This window comes from Rana temporaria, chromosome 11 (genome assembly GCF_905171775.1).
Source record: "Rana temporaria chromosome 11, aRanTem1.1, whole genome shotgun sequence".
NCBI classification, from domain to species: domain Eukaryota; kingdom Metazoa; phylum Chordata; class Amphibia; order Anura; family Ranidae; genus Rana; species Rana temporaria.
Genome location: NC_053499.1, coordinates 149,559,086 through 149,580,134, shown reverse-complemented (window position 1 = coordinate 149,580,134; position 21,049 = coordinate 149,559,086). Strand labels below are relative to the sequence as shown.

The 21,049-nt window shown below is 44.0% G+C and overlaps 1 long non-coding RNA gene across 1 annotated transcript in view; it reads right to left on the bottom strand.

The window, feature by feature from the left end:
- Positions 1-7,894: 7,894 nt before the first annotated feature.
- LOC120917860 overlaps positions 7,895-21,049 on the bottom strand; it is a 132,277-nt gene continuing 119,122 nt past the window's right edge. Inside the window, exon 3 of the long non-coding RNA XR_005744244.1 lies at positions 7,895-7,966. This is a non-coding gene — a long non-coding RNA (uncharacterized LOC120917860). The remainder of the gene's footprint in view (positions 7,967-21,049) is intronic.

Here is a 21,049-nt window from a genome sequence, read left to right as displayed (position 1 = left end):
GATAACCTGCTTATACAGACTGCGGTAATAGGATGCTGTCTTGCTGAGCTCTGAATAGTGTGAATTTACATAGCACTTCATCAACATTACACCACTGGCAATGGTGTGTAAAATTTATGCAAAGTAAGATTAGCTAGATCAATGTGATTTTTTTTTCCACCCTTACAGAAACACTTGTAGGTCGTTTTTTTTATTTATTTTTTTCTGAAAGACCTCCCTTGCTATAGTACAACTCTGGAAGACTCGAGAATGTGTAAGCAATGGACCTCAACAGCCTCTGGCTGGCTGGGTGAGATGGCAAACTTTGCTCATATTTTAAAATCTACTGGTTGTGCTTTAAGTCCTGCCCTGGTTTACCAAACTTCCCCTAGGTTCACCCAGTCATGATAATATTGGACTAGGTGCCAGAGTGCGGCTGTCCAAACATTTCTTTCTACAATTGCTTCGTGCATTGCCGGCACCTGGGTTTCTCTGAGAGGATACGGATTCATCCACATACCTAATTGGAGCGGTGACTATCTTCTCTCTAGATGCTAGTGATGTAGCCACTTAGGGGCACAGCAGGGACGCAACACACTTAGAAGTGTCGATTGTAAAGATTCAAGTGGCAAGAAAACGAAATTTGGATTCGCTGGAGGTGCAAATAGTGAGCATTCTACGTTGTATTTGCATTTTGTGCAAAGTAATAATAAAATGAAAACTTTACAAACAATGACATTGAAAAGAAGGGAAATTCAGGAGTATTTTTTTTTGTTTTGTCTTATCCAAGTTGCTTCACCTGGAATGCGCTCAAGGTATCCTTCTGTAGTTGTGCCCCTTACAATGCCAGATAGGGTTAGCAATGCTGATGTTTGGGCTTTCCACTAAGCTTCAAAAAGTGGCTATGTACACTGTACAAACACCCTAATGCAACTATTAAATTGGGCAGTTTTTTTTTTTTTTAATAACAGAAAAGGTTTCATTGAAAAAGCCTAGCAATTTAGTTATGTGGTCAATGTAGATGGCTATACTGCTAAGTAAAGTCCTGTATATGGCAGGCAATTTTAAACTTCTCCCATGGCACATGCCATTAAAAGAAAGAAATAACAATGCCTGAAGTATCTTAAGAAATCAACACTTGGACACTGGACTTTCTGGTTCCCCCTTTGTGCTTTGTAGTTTCTCTTGCCGACCCCTTAACCATTAGTAGGGTGACCAGACATCCCCGGTTTCCGGGCTGGGGCAATTTCAAAGACAGTCAGTGCAGAATTAAAAAAAAAATAGTTCTGAATTACACACTCCCCGCTCTGCCGCTCCTACTAGCTTAGGGGGTGTATTTTTTCCATTATCTGTGCCCCTTTCTGATGATCATGTGCTGGTTGGAGCGGAGGGAATATTTCTTCAGTTTCGGGTGCATGCCCATTCAGCTCCACTCACATGTTCTTCTGCCTTGGCTCAAGTCCCGGCCATCTGCCTATCTTCTTGCCTTCCCTGGCAGAGTGATCTTCCTCTGCCCCCCACCCAGTAGTAGCCGGGGCCCGGAGAGTAAGACTTAACAGGCTGTGAGGTGGTCGGCGTCGACGGGCAGAGAGTCGCTAATTGTCACCATTACTAGTATAAAAAAAATATGTCCCCGCATTTCATTTTAAAAATCTGGTCACCTTACATTAGAGGACACAACACTGAACTACCACAGGATGGTGCACTGAACCAACCAGCACACCAAGTTTCCAGGAAATCCAACACATGCAGACATTTGCCAGGTATTGGCAACTTCCAGAGACCTCAACGTTCTGCCAATGTGCTTGAAACACTCATAAGGTGTTTGTCATGCCTTTATTCAGCATTTGGACGGAACAGTTTTCCTTTACAAAAAAAAAAAATATTTTTACAAGTGAAGCGCTAACCCTTATTGGTCACTGGTACTAGCTGGTTCTTTCCTAGTGTAGAGGCTGCCTGTCCACCCAAGCACCAGAGCACTCATCCCAGTAAAAATAAACAGTCTAGGTTGTCTTTGAAGTATTTATTGCTTGAAGTAACTTTAACAGGAGAGGAGTAGGGCATGGGATACTCCAAAACTAGTAGAATTCAGCAATAAGAGGACAATCTTCTTCTTAATTGTAATTGTAGGCGCAGGATAGTCTAATGTCTCACAGATGGGGACCATGAGGAAAGTCTTTGGCATCTGGCACCTTGAGCTTCTGCTCAACTGTTGATACACAGTGCAACCTCCAGAACACTACACATTCACAGGGATCAGTTTAAGGCCTTTACTCCCAAGTCCCCAGGACAGCTGCCACCTGCTTCCTCCAGACACCGTCCAGGGAGTGAAACAGCACCTCTCCAGACCTAATCCCCTGTGGTGAAGTTTGACAATCGGCTCCAAGCAAAGTTTATCCAGGCCCTCAGCCCTGACACCTCTAAGACTTCAAGAGCAGCTGTACAGTCCATAGGCTTGCCTAAGGTTAATGGCCCCTCTGGCTCTGGAATCCTTCTGGGCAAATGGAACTCTGCTCTCCTTTCCAAACCCCCTCTGGACACCCCTTTTTGAGAGATTGACTGGAGCATGATAAATATTCTTGCTGGTTACTTGAATATCCTGCCATAACCTCTGGGAGCAGGCGCGATCGCATGCATGAGCGGCAGCACGGGGGTTTGTGTGTGTAAACACACAAATCCCCATGCTATCAGATGAGAGAAGACAGATTTTGTGTTTCTACAAAGTAGAAACCACGATCTGTCATCTCTTCTAGTCAGTCCCCTTCCCCCTACAGTTAGAACACACAATAGGGAACACAGTTAACCCCTTGATCGATCTGTAAATGTCAATGGTCCAGAAAAAATGTGTCAAAAGTGTCCAACCTGTCCACCGCAACGTCGCAATACCGCAAAACATTGCAGATCACTGCCATTACTAGTAAAAAAAATAATAATAATATTAAAAACGCCATTTAAATGCAATAAAGATTTCCCATAATTTGTAGACGCTATAACTTTTGCGCAAACCAATCAATATACGCTTATTGTGACTTTTTTACTATAGCAAAAAGTAAAAGATATTGTGTTGTTTTTTTTTTCAATTGTGGCACTTTTTTTTATAGGGGAAAAAATAAAAACCGCAGAGGTGATTAAATACCTCCAAAAGAAAACTCTATTTGTGGGGTAAAAAAAGGACATCAATTTTCTTTGGGTACAGCGTTGCACGAGCGTGCAATTGTCAGTTAAAGCGACTCAGTGCCGTATCGCAAAAAATGGCCCGGCCATTGAGCAGGGGCTGAAGTGGTTAAAGTAAATCTTCAAAGAATAACGATACAAGAAGTTAAACAGTTAAATTGCAAACACTTCTATACTGACATCAATTTGTTTCAGGCCCAATGCTTTAATTCTGTGGGAGTTGTTATGAGTTTTACACAGCTATGACCATAGCAAAAAAATAAAAATATCACAGATATTCAGGCACGCACTATTTCTGATATTTAAGACTGGAATAAAGAACAGAACTCTGGGAACAGTTAATTTGTTTGCTTTCATTACATAATACATTATTGCCTTCTTTTGTTATAGCCAATGACCATGGGTTGCTGCTGAGCCAGACTGGAGAGTCTTCACTCTCCAGTTGTGAATGTTGCATAGGTTGGCTATCAAGCAATTAATACTGTTCTCCATCATCAACTCTTTAAAAGGCATTGTACATCGGCACTACGGTATTATTCTTTTAGATCCATACAAAAAAAAATTGGAGCGCTGCTCAAGGCAACGCAAAACTTCCCCCTGTAGTCCAAAGCACAGATCGGGTGCCAAATTTCAAACAAGCTCATCCAGGCTAGCTGAAACAGATCGGAAGACAGAAATTAGAAACGCCAGAACCCAGCCACTATGTAGAGAGGTGACGATACGGAACATTGAGAACCTCTATGATTAAGCCTTGTAGACGGGACAAAACATGTCTAGGGAGCAAAGCCCAGAGGTAGGCTGAAGCCGTTTTTTTAATATTATTCTCTTGCCCTGTTGTAAGTTGGCATTGAACATTTTGGCACCAGTATCATGACAATAGTATAAATGGTAATGGGCAATGACCTAAGAGTAAAGAAAAGTGGGTAGGTCCAAGTTTAAGCTTCAGGTCTTGGTCTAGGTTTGGTGGTGATTTCAGCTTAAAGATTCAGTCTAAGACAGGAGTAAGTATTGAATTAAAATTCAGGGAGGTCTGGTCATTAAAATTATCTTCCAGCAGTGGTCCAGATCTCATGTTTGTGCTATAACTCAGATCCTTCACATCACAGCCCCTACCCCCTTTACATCATACTCCCCTATTTAAATGAATGTCCTCAGAGTCCCCTCTTTCACATTACAGTCTACCCTTACATCAATGTCCCCATTCCTCCCAACTTTCTGAAGATACGAATGAGGGACACCTATTAGCAAAAGTATGTAGGCATAGGACACACCCCGTTAAAGGAGAATTGTACAAAAAAATGAATTGGTTAAACCCACAAGTGCTTTTTTTTAGCACTACTATTCCTTTATTTTGGCTTTTGGCATTTACAAATGCAGCAATTTAGAAATTGGATGAAAGGTTTAGCACAGTAAAACACTTTTTGGTAGAGAAGTAGTGCATTTTATATACAACTATGTAGATCAAACCAAAATTAGAAACACATGAGGAGGAAAGAGGGACAGATGGACTTTGATTGAAATCAGGAAGAGTCCCTCAAAATCAGGGACAGTTGGGAGCTATGAATGTCCCCAGTCCACTCTTTACATCAGTGTCCTCAGTCCCCTCTTCACATCACAGCCCCACATTCACATCACAGCCCACCCATTCCCTTCTCATCAGTTCTCACAGCAATGTCTCCAGTCTCCCCTTAACGTCACAGTCTGTCCTTTACATCACAGTCCCTTCTTTACATCAATGTCCTAACTTTACATCACAGCCCCTGCTTCACGTCAAAGACCCTTCTTGACATCACAGTTTCTCCTTCATGGCCCCCTCATATCACTGTAAAACCCCAGCCAAAAAGAAGTTAATAACAAAGAGACCTAAAAAGCTATAATAAAAAAGCAACTTTTGCTGCATTATTCAGCTTTAATCTAAATATTTCCACTACAGTACATTTTTCTGCCACTAGATGCCCTCTGTCTGATGGCCAGCATCATTTAATCCACTTGCTCTGAGCTCAGGCCATCCTGATCGGCGTCATTCGCTATTTGCTCATAGTTACATGTGTAGGAGGTTTATGGTAGAATTATGTATGGGGGCATACATCTGTGGTACCCTAATCATGTGTTGGCCTTTCTTGATAATCTACAGTATATCTATATAATTGCTGAAGTGTCTTGATTGAACTTTTGTACTGGATGCTCCTCAACTCTCACCCCAATATCAATGTTGGAAAAGTTCAAACCATTGCATTGCATTAAAAAAAAAAAAAAAAAACATATCTATAGCTATATGTATATAGGGCTTTTTTCTCATTAAAAAGGTACAGGAACTCAATCATGACCCCCCTGCCCCTTACACACACACTCCAAACTGCATCAAATAGTGGGTTTGGTCAAATTTTACTAACAGTGGGAGGGTCTTAACAGGGTCATTAAATTCCAGGAGTGCATTATGTACAGAGTGCAGAGTTCAGGGAGGGGGTTACACACAGACTGCAGAGTTCAGAGGTGTGCAGAATTCAGCCTTCTTCCACAGCCACTTACCTCTGCATCCCCCATCCACATCTCACGTTTACCCCTCTTCAGCTCTGACCTCTGCATGAAACCCCTTTCTACTGCCATCATCTTCTCCCCATCTCCTTAAAAGCTCCACTATCTTCCACATGTCTTATTTTTGTTGCTGTATGAAGCCGAAGCACCCAGCCAGCTCTAGTACCTCCCTGTATACTGTAGTTGTCTCCACCTATCTCACTTGCGGGGAGATCATCCAGTGGTAATGTTGGCATTTGCACTGCACCTCGGGTACCTGCATCTCACTTGTCCCCATCCTTGACTCAGTAGGAGCCGCTCAGGAGATCAAATCTGTGGGAGCTATTGGGGGAACGAGCTGTCACTTGTAAGCAGAGAAGACGGGCTTTTGTGTTTTTAAGTAACAGTGGTGAGCAGGGAGCAGGGGGTCTGAGCCAGAGGTGGTGAAACTGGGTTCCACCAAGTTCCAACTGAAAAAAAGCCCTGTGTGTATATATATACACATATACATACACACACACACACACAAACACACAAGCTGCATATTTTGCAACACAAATATGAATAAACACATGTAAACGCATGCAAATGCAACACACATAAATAAGACACTGGGAACAAAAAACAAGTTTGACTCCGTGGATGACCTGTAGCTCCCCAAGACAAAAACACTGCAAGATGAACATGTCAAGCGCATGTAAACTAATATGTGGAAATACATGACCAACATGCAGTTTCCAGTGTGAATTAGCTCTTAATGATGTATTAATAAATACAAAGTAGCATTAATTTGTGTCCTTCATATTTTCCCAGAGTTCAGAAGATTGCAAATGATTTTCAAAAATGACATGTTAAAAGCTTCTATGAGATTTTTGTGATTGAATTTAGATCTGTTTTACCAAGTCATATCGTTTTATTTGGAATTTTTTCTTTACATGCAAAACGTGACACGATACTAACACAAACGGCTCCTCTGATGTGTAATAAAACAAAATAGGATAAAGCACAAAGATGTAAGGTCATGCTACCCCGTCGCCCATCTCTAGAATGTCACATTGGTAACAGATCTGAATACCCAGATAAAAAGCATAAAAAAAAGACGGTGCCATTGTTTCTGCAGAAAGCCATAGAACCTTACAGAATTTCAGTCAAGGAGAAAGAAAGGGAAAAAAAACACCTTATTACTTCTAACTCCTGCGAGCCATTTTGGTCTCCAAAGGTTTTAGACCGCCGCAGGCCATGTGTCTGCAGTGTTTTCGGGAAATGACTTTTCCTTCTCACGAAACACTGCTATGTTCTGAAGCACTGCTGCCCCGGAGCGTACCCACTCAATTTCTGATTAACCCCTGCGCTGCCGGGAAGCCTCCGACACATTGCTCAGGCGATGCAAGGGATTTTTGCAAACCTCCTCTGTTTAACATTAATCAGATTCTTAATTCCACATGATATTGTTTTTTTGCGCCTGAAGAGGATAAGATGGCTTCCAGAATTATGTATAGATTGCATGGCCTGGAAATTGTACAGAGAAAAGTCTCAGGCGAATGAGATTTATTATTTTTTTAGTTCTAAATGATTGTTAAAAACAGAATTGCAGCAAAAGATAATGCACCGTGTTTAAGTCCCCCAGTAATAGCAAGCTTGGAATAACTGTTACCCTGAATCATAATATAGTAGGGGTGACCTACCCGATATTGTGAAGGCTGGACCAATTAATGCGCATGTAGTAAAACACGACTGATACATTGCTGCACGGATTGACATGTGCTTTTGATGTGTGTGATTCTTAGACCTCTTTCACATTGAGGCGTGGAGCCGCGGTGACGGTATAGCCGCGCTATTTGTAGCGCCGCTATACCGTCGTATTTACCGCGATATTCGGGCGCTAGCGCTGAGGTTTTAACCCCCGCTAGCGGCCGAAAAAGGGTTAATTTACCGCGGTTTCCCATTGATTTCAATGGGAAGGCACGGTATAGGAGCGGTAAACACACCGCTTCAAAGATGCGGCTAGCAGGACTTTTGGAGCGTTTCTGCTACCGCACTGCTTCAGTGTGAAAGCCTTCGGGCTTTCACATTGAAGCCTGCAGGGCATGATTTTTCATGCGGTATAGCAGCGCTATTTTTAGCGCTGTACCGCATGAAAAACGCCTCAATGTGAAAGGGGCCTTATTGAACGATATCTGCATTTATGTAAAAAGTTGCAATAAATTTAAGTAAAAAAAGGGACCTTACCTTTGTAGTAAAATAATGTCCATCATTCTGGGCTTCCCATCAGATTTTGGTGGAATGTCTCTGGTTTTACCTGTGGTAAAAAAATAATGGCATTACACAAGACAAATGCACCGTTATGAAGCAGCTCTACACTTGGGGTGATTGTGTCTAACCCCCCATAATAACACAGCTGGGGTGGCTGTATTTTGCACCCGATAACAACACAATTAGGGTGGCTGTATCTTACCCCAATAAATAAATAAAATAAAAAAACTGGAGTTGGTTGTATGTTACCTCCAATAATTAACAAACTTGGGTTTGCTGTAACTTAACTCTGGATAAAAAAAACACATGGGGTGGCAGTATTGTATCCCTGAAAACACATTTGGGTTGGTTGTATCTTACCCTGGATAATAAAAAACTTGAGTCAGATGTATCTTGCTCCCAATAGCGTACGTGGGTTGGTTGTATCTTACTCCCAATAACAACGCATTTAGGGTCACTGTATCCTAACCCCACCCCCCCATAACAACTTTGGGTGGCTTTATCTTAGTCCCAATAATAACATGTTTTGGTTTGGGCTGCACCTTACCCCCCACAATACCACAATTGAGGGAGCTGTATCTTACGCTCCATAATAAACACACTTGGGTTTACTGTATCTTACTTCCCAATAGCAACGCATCTGGGCTGGCTGTATCATACCCCAATAGCAACACATCTGGACTGGCTGTATAATACCCCCAAAACAATACATTTGGGTTGGCATTATTTTACCCCCAACAATATCACACTTTGGATGGCTGTATCTTACACTGAAAACACACTTGGTTTGACTTTATCCTAACCCTGATAATAACACACTTGGGTGGTTGGACCTTACCGCCCAATAATAACATACTTAGGGTGGTTGCACCGTAACCCTAAGGCCCCGTACTCACGACCAAACATGTCTGCTGAAACTGGTCCGCGGACCAGTTTCAGCAGACATGTTTGGCCGTGTGTAGGCCCGAGCGGACCATTTTCGGGCGGATCGGACAGGTTTCCGACAATGACGCGGCGACGTGGGCGGGCCTGCCATTTAAATGCTTCCACGCATGCGTCAAAGTCATTTGACGCATGCGAGGGATGGCGGGCGGCCGCACATGTACGCTAGGTCTGTACAGACGACCGTACATGTCTGGGCGGACAGGTTTCCATGTCCGCCCGGACATGTACGGTCGTCTGTACAGACCTACCGTACATGTGCGGCCGCCCGCCATCCCTCGCATGCGTCGAATGACTTTGACGCATGCGTGGAAGCATTTAAAAGGCAGGCCCGCCCACGTCGCCGCGTCATTGTCGCGGCGACACCGCGTCATCGACGCGGCGACACCGCAGACACGCCCCGCGTATTGTTTACGCGCGGACTTCTGTTCGATGGTGTGTACAGCCATCGAACAGAAGTCTTCGGGCAGACATGTCCGATGAAAACGGTCCGCGGACCAGTTTCATCGGACATGTCTGCTCGTGAGTACAAGGCCTTATAATAACACACTTTGGTTGGCTGTATCTCACCCCCAATAATAGCACACCTAGGGTGGCTACATCTTAACTCCAATAATTACACACTTGGGTTGACTGTATCTTTGAATCTTACTTTCAATAATAGCACACTTGGAGAGGCTGTATCTTACTCCCAATAATAATACATTTGGGTTATCTCTATCTTACCCCCAGATATAAACACACTTTGAGTGGTTGAATCTTAAAGTGGTTGTATACCTCACACATTAAATATGAGCAAAGCATGAGGGGTAGTGTCTCTCTTCCCTCCAATCAGATCTCAGAACTCTCCTCTTTGAACTCTGCAGAGTGTAACCCCAGCTCTCTGACCCTTTTTTCTAAACTCTCAGACAAGCTTTATAAATTTAGCAATTTGAATGGATGTATAGAAGAGAAGACTGCAGATAGACATATATACATTTACATTAACCCTGAAAATAACACACTTACTGTGGCTGTATCTTACCCCCAATAATAACTAGGTTTAGGTGGCTGTATCCTACCCCCCCAATGATAACACACTTGGGGTGGCTGTATCTTACTTCAAATCATAACTAGCTTTGGGTGGTTGTACCTTATCCCCTATAATAAAACAATTGGGGTGGCTGTACCCTATCCCTTGGTAAGATTTGCTTTAGATTCAGTACCACCACAGATTGCCAGACAGTGGGGAAAATAATTATTTAATCCCCTGCAGATTTTGTAAGTTTGTCCACTTACAAAGAAATGAAGCTTCTATCATTTTTATCATAGGTGTATTTTAAATGATAGAGACAGAATATCAACCAAAAATCTAGAAAAAACAAATGTTATAAATTGATTTGCAGGTCAGTGAATAAAATAAGAATTTGATTCAAAAGCAAAACACGACTTAGTACTTGGTGGACAAACCTTTGTTTGCAAGCACAGAGGTAATACATTTCTTATTAATAAAACGAGATCCTGCACTTATCCACTTAACTAAAAGGTGAGTAAAAACTGTGCCAACCTCACCACTACAAAAAAAGTATAGGGAAATTGGAAATGACGTTTCTTGTAGTTGGTTACCAGGTTTTCACACATCTCAGAAGGGATTTTGGTCCACTCTTCTTTACAGATCTTCTCTATATCCTTAATGTTTCTTGGTTGTTGCTGGGCAATTTAAAGTTTCAGCTCCCTCCATAAATTGTCTATAGGATTAAGGTCTGGAGACTGGCTAGGCCACTCCATGACCTTAATGTGCTTCTTCTTGTGTCACTCCTTTGTTGCCTTGACTGTATATTTTGGGTCATTGTCATGCTGAAGGACCCATCCATGACCCATCTTCAGTGTTCTGGCTGAGGAAAGACGGTTCTCACCCAAGATTTTACAATACACTGCCCCTCAATGCGGCAAAGTCAGCCTGTACCTTTAGCAGAGAAACAGTCCCAAAGCATAATGCTTGACTGTGGGGATGGTGTTTTTAGGGTCATAGTGCGCATTTTTCTTCCTCCAAACACGGCGAGTCAAGTTGATGCCAAAGAGCTCCATTTTGGTCTCATCGGACCACAGCACTTTCTCCCAGTCCTTCTCTGACTCACTTAGATGTTCATTGGCAATATTCAGATGGGCCTGTACATGTGCCTTCTTGAGGAGGGGGACCTTGCGGAAGCTGTAGGATGTCAATCCATGGCGGCGTATTGTGTTACCAATGGTTTGTTTGGGGACTGTGGTCCCAACTGCCTTGAGATCATTCACAATCTCCGCCCTTGTAGTTCTTCACTTTTCTCATTATCATCCTTACCCCATGAGGCAAAATCTTGCATGGAGCTCCAGACTGAGGGTGATTGATGGTTATTTTGTATTTCTTCCATTTGCAAATAATCGCTCCAACAGTTGTCTCCTTCTTACCAAGCTTCTTTCTGATGGTCTTGTAGCCCATTCCAGCCTTGTGCAGGTCTACAATCTTGTCCCTGATGTCCTTTAACAACTCTTTGGTCTTGCTCATGATGGTGAGATTTGAATGGAAGAAATAGATTCTGTAGACAGGCGTCTTTTATACACATAAGGAGTTGTCGTTAGGGGCACCTTCTTAAAATTGACAGGACTAATCTGTGCATCACATGAGCACATACTGTAGCCAATCTGTGGGAGCCAGAATTATTATTGGTGGTTGGTAGGGGATCAAATACTTATTTTTCTCACTGAACTGCAATTCAATTTATTACATTTGTATCATGTGTTTTTTTTCAGGTTATTTCTTTGACGATCTGTCTCGATCATTTGAAATACACCTATGATAACAGTTATAGACCCTTCATTTCTTTGTAAGTAGGCAAACTTACAAAATCTGCAGAGGAACAAATAATTATTTTCTCCACTGTATAGCAGTTTCAGAAGCCACAATGGCAGCCTCCATACCTCTCTTAGTGTAGATTTTCTTTAAAGAGAACTTGACTGTCAGATAAAATATTTGAGCTGCCAGGCTTCAGGGTTGTCACTGGTATACTTGTATCGCTATTTAGTGAAACAAACCTGTGTGTCACAGGGCTAAAAACCTGATATTCAGATGCTTGTTCCAGGTCAAAGACTTGTCAAGTATTGACAGAAGGAAAGTGAGGACAGCCCTGGGCCATGCATCATTTAAAACAGGTCAGCAATTGCCTCCTCTTAGGCCTAATTGGCTACTTTGTCATATAAAAAAAAACTTAAGTATAATACTAATAAGTGTTGAAATCCTGATGCAAGTTAATTGGTAAATTCTGTGGAATCCGGAAAGACAGAGGAAGGTAGGCTGTATGTCAAAAACATGTCTTGATGTAAAATAAAATGAAAGCTGAAAGGCATGATGGGGTAAAAAACAGGTCAGGTATGGGAAGTACCTTGATAAAAGAAGAATAGCCTGGAGAGATGATGGAAATGACATTGGATGCGGGATTTGTGTCGTCTGTACTGAACCCTGTTTAGTCTGTCTATTTACACTGTAGGTAGATCGGGGAATATTTTTGGCTAAGAATTTGCGGAATGGACAAATCCAATACATGCCTGGAAGTAAACTGATTTGAGAAGAGCACAGAAGGCAAATCACATGTCCTCCTTTATTTAAATAACTGTTTACACATTGTTTGTCTTTTGATTATCATGTTTTAGTACTTAAAGAAATGAAAAAATCTATTGTTAGGTGAAAAGAAGAATATCAGATATAAAAAAAAGTTTTTTTTTTTTAAGGAAGGATCAAACCCCTTTGTTTATGTCTCATAGAGGAGTTTTTACTTCACCTCCTGCACCAGAGATACAAGAGGAAATGAGAGGAAATCTCTACAAATTGAGGAGAAAATACCTAAAGTTGTCTAGGTGACCCCACTGGAAGATTAATCTCACATCCTGTTCTGGGGACAAGTCTAAAATGTTAGATTTCCCCATACTCTGTCTGAGTGACAGTGGTCACCAAGAAAAAGATTAGATCTCTATAGGAAAGACACAGACAACAATAAAAACCCATCAGGTATTTTTCCCTCCCTATTCCATCACCCCCCCCCCAAAAAAAAAAAAATAATAATAATAGTGGTAAGTAAAATTAAAAGGTTTGGATATAAAATACTCACCTTTACCCCGATGCTGAATAAAAACCTGTCAGGGGTTCTTCCCTCCCTATTCTATCACCCCAAAACAATAATAATAATAATAATTAAAATAAAAAGGTTTGGACATACAATACTCACCTTTACCCCAATGTTGACTTCCCGCAGACACCCTGCTCCCTTGTTCAGCTACACCCAGTATCAGGGGCGGACTGACAACTCATGGGGCCCCCGGGCAAAAGAAGATTATGGGGCCCCTGGGCTTACAGATGGTCACCACGCCAGGAGGCAGTGCAGAGGCGGGGCAGCTAAAATCTCAGGATTTCACATCAAAAGCATGTCAGTTTTGGACATATCAGGGACAGATCTAAAAAAAACTTAGATTTTTACATACTGTCCCTGGTTTTACTGAGCCTGGCAACCCTGATGGGGCCGCCGCAATGCCAAGGAGGAGATGCAGGGGAAGCATTCATGAACCACTGCCTGCACCATAGATGGGGTAAGTGCGGGGCTGGTAACCGACGACTGACTATACCACCAGCCGCCACTGCCCACTACCTATCCAAGTTCTTATTAAAGCATCAGAAAAAGTATAACCATAGACTGGTTAATGAGCTTGAAGAATGATTGGACTGTGTTTTGCTGCAAGCAAACTACTGGGAAACGGATTCGGGAAATCTACTTAGTGGCTCCCACAGGTGAAGCGCTACAATAGGAATGACGTATGGGGCTTTTTTGGCTCAAGTGGTTGGTTGATGAGGCCCCTCTTCTGTGGTTATTATGCTGCATAGGTGTAAAGAAAAATACGTCCCTAATTTGACTGGCTGATGAGGGCCATCTTCTTTTGGTTAATATGCTGAACATTAAGAAAAATAAGCCTAGATGGTATAGAGAAAAAAAAAATACAATTATTTATTGTCCCGCATCAGTAATGAGAATACAATAATTGGGGAGAGCCTAGACGCAGGATGACACCCACACTTAAGATGGGCACAGGCAGGGCCGGATTTGCTCTCCCTGCCGCCCCAAGGCCAGGTTCCGCAATGCACCCCCTCCCTGCCAACCGAACCAGCCCCCCCCCCCCCCAAATAAACTGAGAATGGTAACCGGATGGCAGGGGTGGCACGGTTAGTTCAAATATTTTTTGTTTCTTTTTTTTTTTTTACTTTTTTATCACTTTTTGATTTTTATTTATTTGTAGCTTGTCGTTTACTTTTTTTTATTTTTGTATACTTTTCTTTTTTTATATTATTTTTATTATTCTTTATTTTTAAATTACTTTTTTATTTTATTAATTTAATTATTATTTATTTTGTCCCTTAACTTTATTGCTATCACACAAGAGAAAACAATTCCCTGTGTAATAGCAATCAGAGGTGACAGGTTATCTTTATTGACCATGTCACCTCCAAAACAGGAGTCCTAGCACTGTGCTAGAACTCCTGTCACAGCTACTGCCACCCCTCTGTGCCCTGCCGCCCTGAGGCATGGCCTCGGTGGCCTTGTGGGAAATCCAGGCCTGGGCACAGGCAACCTTTAATACCGGGTGTCTGGTTTAGGAGATCAATTTACTAGCACAGTAGACCTCCCTGAACCAGAAATTGAGGAAAACAAGTTAATAGGTTAAACAGCCCTGCCAAAAAAATGTTTTATATAGAGCAAAGTTCTTATTTAAACAAAAAAGGAACAGATGTGGGTAAAACATTAATAAGTCTATGCACAAAGCACACCTTAAAAATATTTATTCACACATAACATAGGCACTGTATGATTCTGACAATGCAATTACAGCAGCATGCTATAGCAATGTTTAATAATAATATTGATAGTGTGTGACTGTGGTTGAACATTAGAGTGTAAGCTTCCCTGGCGCAGAGATTGATGTGACTGGCTTGGTGTTGCTGTACAGCACTGCAGTATTAGTCAGAGCTATATACATGTATAACAATATTAGTGTGTGACTGGGGGGGGGGGCAGTGGTGGCTGGTGGTATATATATTTTTTTGGGGGGGGGGAAATAATCCATCCGCAGGCACTCCCCCAGTCAGTCGGGTTACAAACATACACCCCCCGCCGTGGTCGGCCGGTCACCAGTCCCGCACTTATCCCATCTAGGTTGTGGGCAGCGCTTCTTCCAGGCGGCAGCTTCACCCTGCGTCTCTTCCTCCGCCTTGGCTTCGCTGGCTTTCCCTGCATCTCCTTCCCCTCCTCCTCCTCCTCGGCGGCCAATAGGATTGCCTCGCCTCTCGGCCAATGGGTCTCAGGACCCACTTCCTGATTGGCCGGGAGGAGAATCAGGAAGACAATAGCGAATAATAATTCGCTATTGTCACACAACTGGGAGGGCTCGGGTGCAGTGCTCTGCGCCCCGAGACCATCCTTTTTTGAAGCCAATTATAGCCTCAGGCTCTAACCACATGCTACTAGACACAAAAAAAACACTGGAATCCATTCGTCCGGTGCTCTGCATGTAAATTAGGGGCCAGACACATAGATTAGGGGGGCGGCACCCCTACGCCCCGTATGGACAGGCTGCCACTGCAGAGGTTGATGTGACTGGTTTAGTGTTCTTTGTACAGCACTGTGGAATATGTCAGTGCTCTATAAATGTATAATAATATTAGTGTGTGATTGTGATGGGACTTTGACTGATAGTTCCTTTGATGCATGCAGACGGGTAGTGGCTGCAAGGAGGTTGCAGGAGATCAGCAGCACTGTAATGTAAGAAAGCATGAAAAAACTTGATTGCTTGATGCAAAATAATTTAGCAAACTAAATAGTATTCAGTTAGGATGTACTGTACATTTACTTTAAGCCTTTTTGGTTTAGACACTTTAAAGGGGATGTAAACCTTTGTGTTTTTTCACCTTAAAGTGGAGGTTCTCCCGAAAAAAAAAATTTTAAGATTAGATTCATGCTCATTTTGTCAATGGGGAATCGGGTAGTTTTTTAAAAAACAAAGCAGTACTTACCGTTTTAGAGAGCGATCTTCTCCGCCGCTTCCGGGTATGGTCTTCGGGTCTGGGCGTTCCTTCTTGATTGACAGGCTTCCGACAGGCTTCCGACGGTCGCATACATCGCGTCACGAACCTCCACTTTAATGAAAAAACACCTTGCAGTCACCGGCCCCCCGAGCCCCCGTTTCACTTACCTGAGCCCCGAATTTCCGAGGGCGCGATCCCGCATCGTTCTCCCCATACCTGATCAGCTCTCCATTGGATAGATTGATAGCAGCACAGCCATTGGCTCCCGCTGCTGTCAATCAAATCCAATGACGTGGCCGCCGGGGGGGGGCAGGGCCGAGTCATACAATTGGCGGCTATGGACGCCGATTGTATGGCACGGGAGCTCGCCCGCAAGGTAAGCCCCTCAAGAGAGAGCTTCCCAGAGGGGGTTATCTATTGTGGGGAGGAGCCACTAGAGCCGCTGTGGGACCCCAGAAGAGGACAATTAGGGCCACACTGTGCAAAACGAACTGCACAGTGGAGGTAAGTATGATATGTTTGTTATTTAAAAAAAAAAGAAGATCGAAGCTTTAGTATCACTTTAGTTTTGTTCCATCTGTTGTCCAAACCCCCAGTCTCTCTAAAACAGACAAAGGCCCATGAAAAGCTTACATTCCTCCACACCCATTTCAGCAACCAGAGACCCATCTTTCCAATAACTTGGTAACATCTTATAGACTTATCGTGTTGTAGTTTCATCTCATCCCTTTTCATCATTTAAGCTTTTCCCTGCTCTACAGTTAACATCAAGGTCGCAGAAGGGCAGTGACAGCAACACGTAACATAGCTTTATATGTGCGCAGGGGGCCACTGTTGGGCAATTAGTCTCGCAGGGTCATCTTTCTACGTCTGAGTCAGGACGAAACCGAGGAAGGAAGCAGCAGTCGAGTAGTTAACGCAACCATTGCAATTTAGTTCAATTTCGATTATTACACTGGAAACAGACCATGTTGTCTGCAAGCGATTTCTTTATGAGTCTGGCTCTAGGGGCTGGGACTCCTCGGTGCTGGACTTGTAAGTGGAGAAGGAAAAAAAAAAAAAAATTTCTGAGTACTAACACAAGGCAGACATCCAGGTGGATGGAGCAGGAGGGTTAGATATAGGTCAGTGCTATGGTAACTAAGGTATAATGAATGACCTTTACAATTAATATGCAGTTATAGCAAAGGAAATTTAGGCCGATGGATAGTCTGTTAACAGAAACCTGTCATTTCTATACTGCCAGCACCCCGCCTGTGAAATGTTCTATTGAATGCACCCTTGAATAGACCCAATTACTTTAATGATGCATGAATTTATATTTTGTTCGTTACCCCAGCATTTCATATTCCTGATATGTGCCTGCTGTATCATGTGCTTGTATGAGAAAGTATCCTGTTCTCTTTGTATTGCTTCCTTTGTGTGAAATCCCTGGTGTTCCTACCAGTCCCTCTGCTCTCCTATAAAAAAAACTAACCACACTAAGCAGGAGAGCATAACCTGGTCAGTTCTCTAGCTATGCTGGGAACTCAGTATGCTCTCCTCCAATGATCAGACTTGTCCTGACACTAGGGTTGCCACCTGTCCGGGAATCACCCGGACAGTTTGGGTTTTGAATCATGTGTCTGTGTTCCAGTCCCCCTGAAACCCGGACACAATATTCAGACAGGAATGTAGCTCAGAACGGTGCCTGCTATTCTACATATTTTTGGTAAAAAAAATTGCAATAAGTCTATATTAATTGGTTTGCACAAAAGTTATAGACTCAAAATAAGGAATAGATTTATGCATTTTTATTATTCATTTATTTATTTTACTAGTAATGTCGGTGATGAACGATTTTTAGCAGGACTGTGACATTGCAGCGGACAGATCTGACACTTTTTTGGGACCAGTGACATTTATACAGCGATCAGAATTAAAACTAGCCACTGATTACTGTATAAATGTCAATGAAGGAGTTAACGCTAGGGAGCGATCAAGGGATTAAGTGTTCCCTAGGGAGGTGTTTATAGCTGTAGGGGGAGGGGACTAGGGGTGTAACGGATCAAAAAACTCACAGTTCGAATTGTTCCTCGGATCAGAGCCACGGATCGGATCATTTTTCAGATCACCACCATATATAGTCCCCACTGTAATATCCACATCTCCCCCCACTGTAATGTCCACGTCATCTCCCCCACTGTAATGTCCACGTCATCTCCACCACTGTAATGTTCACATCTCCCCCACTGTAATGTCTGCATCATCTCCCCCACTGTAATGTCCACGTCATCTCCCCCACTGTAATGTCCACGTCATCTCCCCCACTGTAATGTCCACGTCATCTCCCCCACTGTAATGTCCACAGACATCTCCCCCACTGTAATGTCCACGTCATCTCCCCCACTGTAATGTCCACGTCATCTCCCCCACTGTAATGTCCACGTCATCTCCCCCACTGTAATGTCCACATCATCTCCCCCCACTGTAATGTCCACGTCATCTCCCCCATTGTAATGTCCGCGTCATCTCCCCCACTGTAATGTCCGCGTCATCTCCCCCACTGTAATGTCCGCGTCATCTTCCCCACTGTAATGTTCGCCTCATCTCACCAACTGTAATGTCCGCGTCATCTCCCCCACTGTAATGTCCGCATCATCTCCCCCACTGTAATGTCCGCGTCATCTCCCCCACTGTAATGTTCGCGTCATCTCACCAACTGTAATGTTCGCGTCATCTCACCAACTGTAATGTCCGCGTCATCTCACCAACTGTAATGTCCGCGTCATCTCACCAACTGTAATGTCCGCGTCATCTCCCCCACTGTAATGTCCGCATCATCTCCCCCACTGTAATGTCCGCATCACCTCCCCCACTGTAATGTCCGCATCATCTCCCCCACTGTAATGTCCGCATCATCTCCCCCACTGTAATGTCCGCATCATCTCCCCAACTGTAATGTCCGCATCATCTCCCCCACTGCAATGTCTACATGTGCCCCACTGCAATGTCCACATGTGCCCCACTGCAATGTCCACATGTGCCCCACTGCAATGTCCACATCTTCCATCTCCCCCACTGTAATGTCCACGTTATCTCCTCCACTGTAATGTCCGGGTTATCTCCCCCACTGTAATGTCCACATCTTCCCCCATCTCCCCCACTGTAATGTCCACATCTCCCCCCATCTCCCCCACTGTAATGTCCACATCTTCCCAGTCAGCCCCACTCTGGGAAGCTCACTTAGGCCGCCGTCCCTGCTGGGTGTACCAAGATGGCCGCTGCTCCGGAGCTAGGCCGAAGCTGCAGCCTTTCCTATGGGCTCAATCCGTGAATCGCGTGGTGTGCCGATCCGCGGAAATTGACCGGTTCGTATCACGGGTCAATGACGATCCGTTGCACCACTAGGGGGACTGACAGGGAGTAGAGAGATATCTCTATGTGCCTGATCACTAGGAACAGCAGATCTCTCTCTCTGCCACCATATAGCAACGGCGGCTGGTCGGCAAGTAGTTAAAGTGGTTGTAAAGCCTAGACGCTTCTGACGAATTCTCCTGATACAAAGAGAAAAATGGTGACAGGGGAGGGACCTCCAGCTGATTGACGGCCTTGGCTCTGTTCCTGTGAGCTGTGTGAAGAGGGTGTGTTCTCTTCCATCCAATCAGCTCTCCTCACTGAGCACTGCAGTGTGTAATTTCAGCTCTCCGCTCCCTTTTTTCTGAACTCTCAGACAAGCTTTATAAATTCTGGACTTTGGCCAGATGTAGAGAAAAAAAGACTGCAGGTAAAACTTATGTAGGAGGCTTTGTTTCATCGCTGTGTATCACCTGAGGCCAGTCACTTCACTTGGGATATGGAAGGGCTTACAACCACTTTAAGAACATTTAACCACTTCCATACCAGGTACTTACGCAGCTTCCCGCCCAAGCCAATTTTCAGCTTTCAGCACTGTCGCACTTTGAATGGCAATTGCGCGGTCATGCTACACTGTACCCAAACAAAATTGGCGTCCTTTTTTCCCCACAAATAGAGCTTTCTTTTGGTGGTATTCGATCACCTCTGCGATTTTTTTTTTTGCGCAACAACTAAAAAAAGGCTGAAAATTTGGAAAAAAAATTACGTTTTTATTTTTTTCTGTTAATTTTATTGTAAATAAGTTTTCTCTTTCAATTACTGGGACTGATATGGCGGCACTAATGGGCACCGATAAGATGGCACTGATGGACATCGATGAGGTAGTACTGACGGGCACAGATGAGGTGGCACTGATTGGCGGCGCTGGTATGCGACACTGATGGGCACACATAGGCGGCACTGATGGGCACACATAGGCGGCACTGATGGGCACACATAGGCGGCACTGATGGGCACACATAGGCGGCACTGATGGGCACACATAGGCGGCACTGATGGGCACTCATGGGCGGCACTGGGCACTCATAGGCGGCACAGATGGGCACTCATGGGCGGCACTGATGGATACTTATGGGTGGCACAGATGGGCACTGATAGGTGGGCACTGGGCATGGATGGGCACTGTGGGGTGGCACTGATGGACACTGGGGTGGCGCTGATGGACACTGGGGTGGCGCTGATGGACACTGGGGTGGCAGCACTGATTTTTGCCAGGTTGCCAGTCAGTGCCCATTTGTGGGCACTGACTGGCATCTTTTTTCTTTATGCTTTTTTTTTTATTTTTTTTTAGCCTTTTTTTTTTTCTGTCATTTTTTTTTTTTTTGCCCACCCTGGTGCTCCAGGGTGGGCATCCCTGGTGGTCCAGTGTGGCGATCCGAGGGGGGGCTGCGCTGATAAACAATCAGCGCTAACCCCCCCTGTCAGGAGAGCCGCCGATCGGCTATCCTCTACTCGCGTCTGTCAGACGCGAGTGAGGAAGAGCCATCGACGGCTCTTCCTGTTTACATCGTGATCAGCCGTGGTTGGACACGGCTGATCACGTGGTAAAGAGTCTCCGCCGGAGGCTCTTTACCGAGATCGGAGATGCAGGGTGTCAGACTGACACCCCGCATCACCGATCGCCGCGATGCGCGCCCCCACGGGCGCGCGCGGCATGAAATCCTGCAGGACGTTCTAGAACGTCCTGTCAGGATTTCATAACCACTTCCC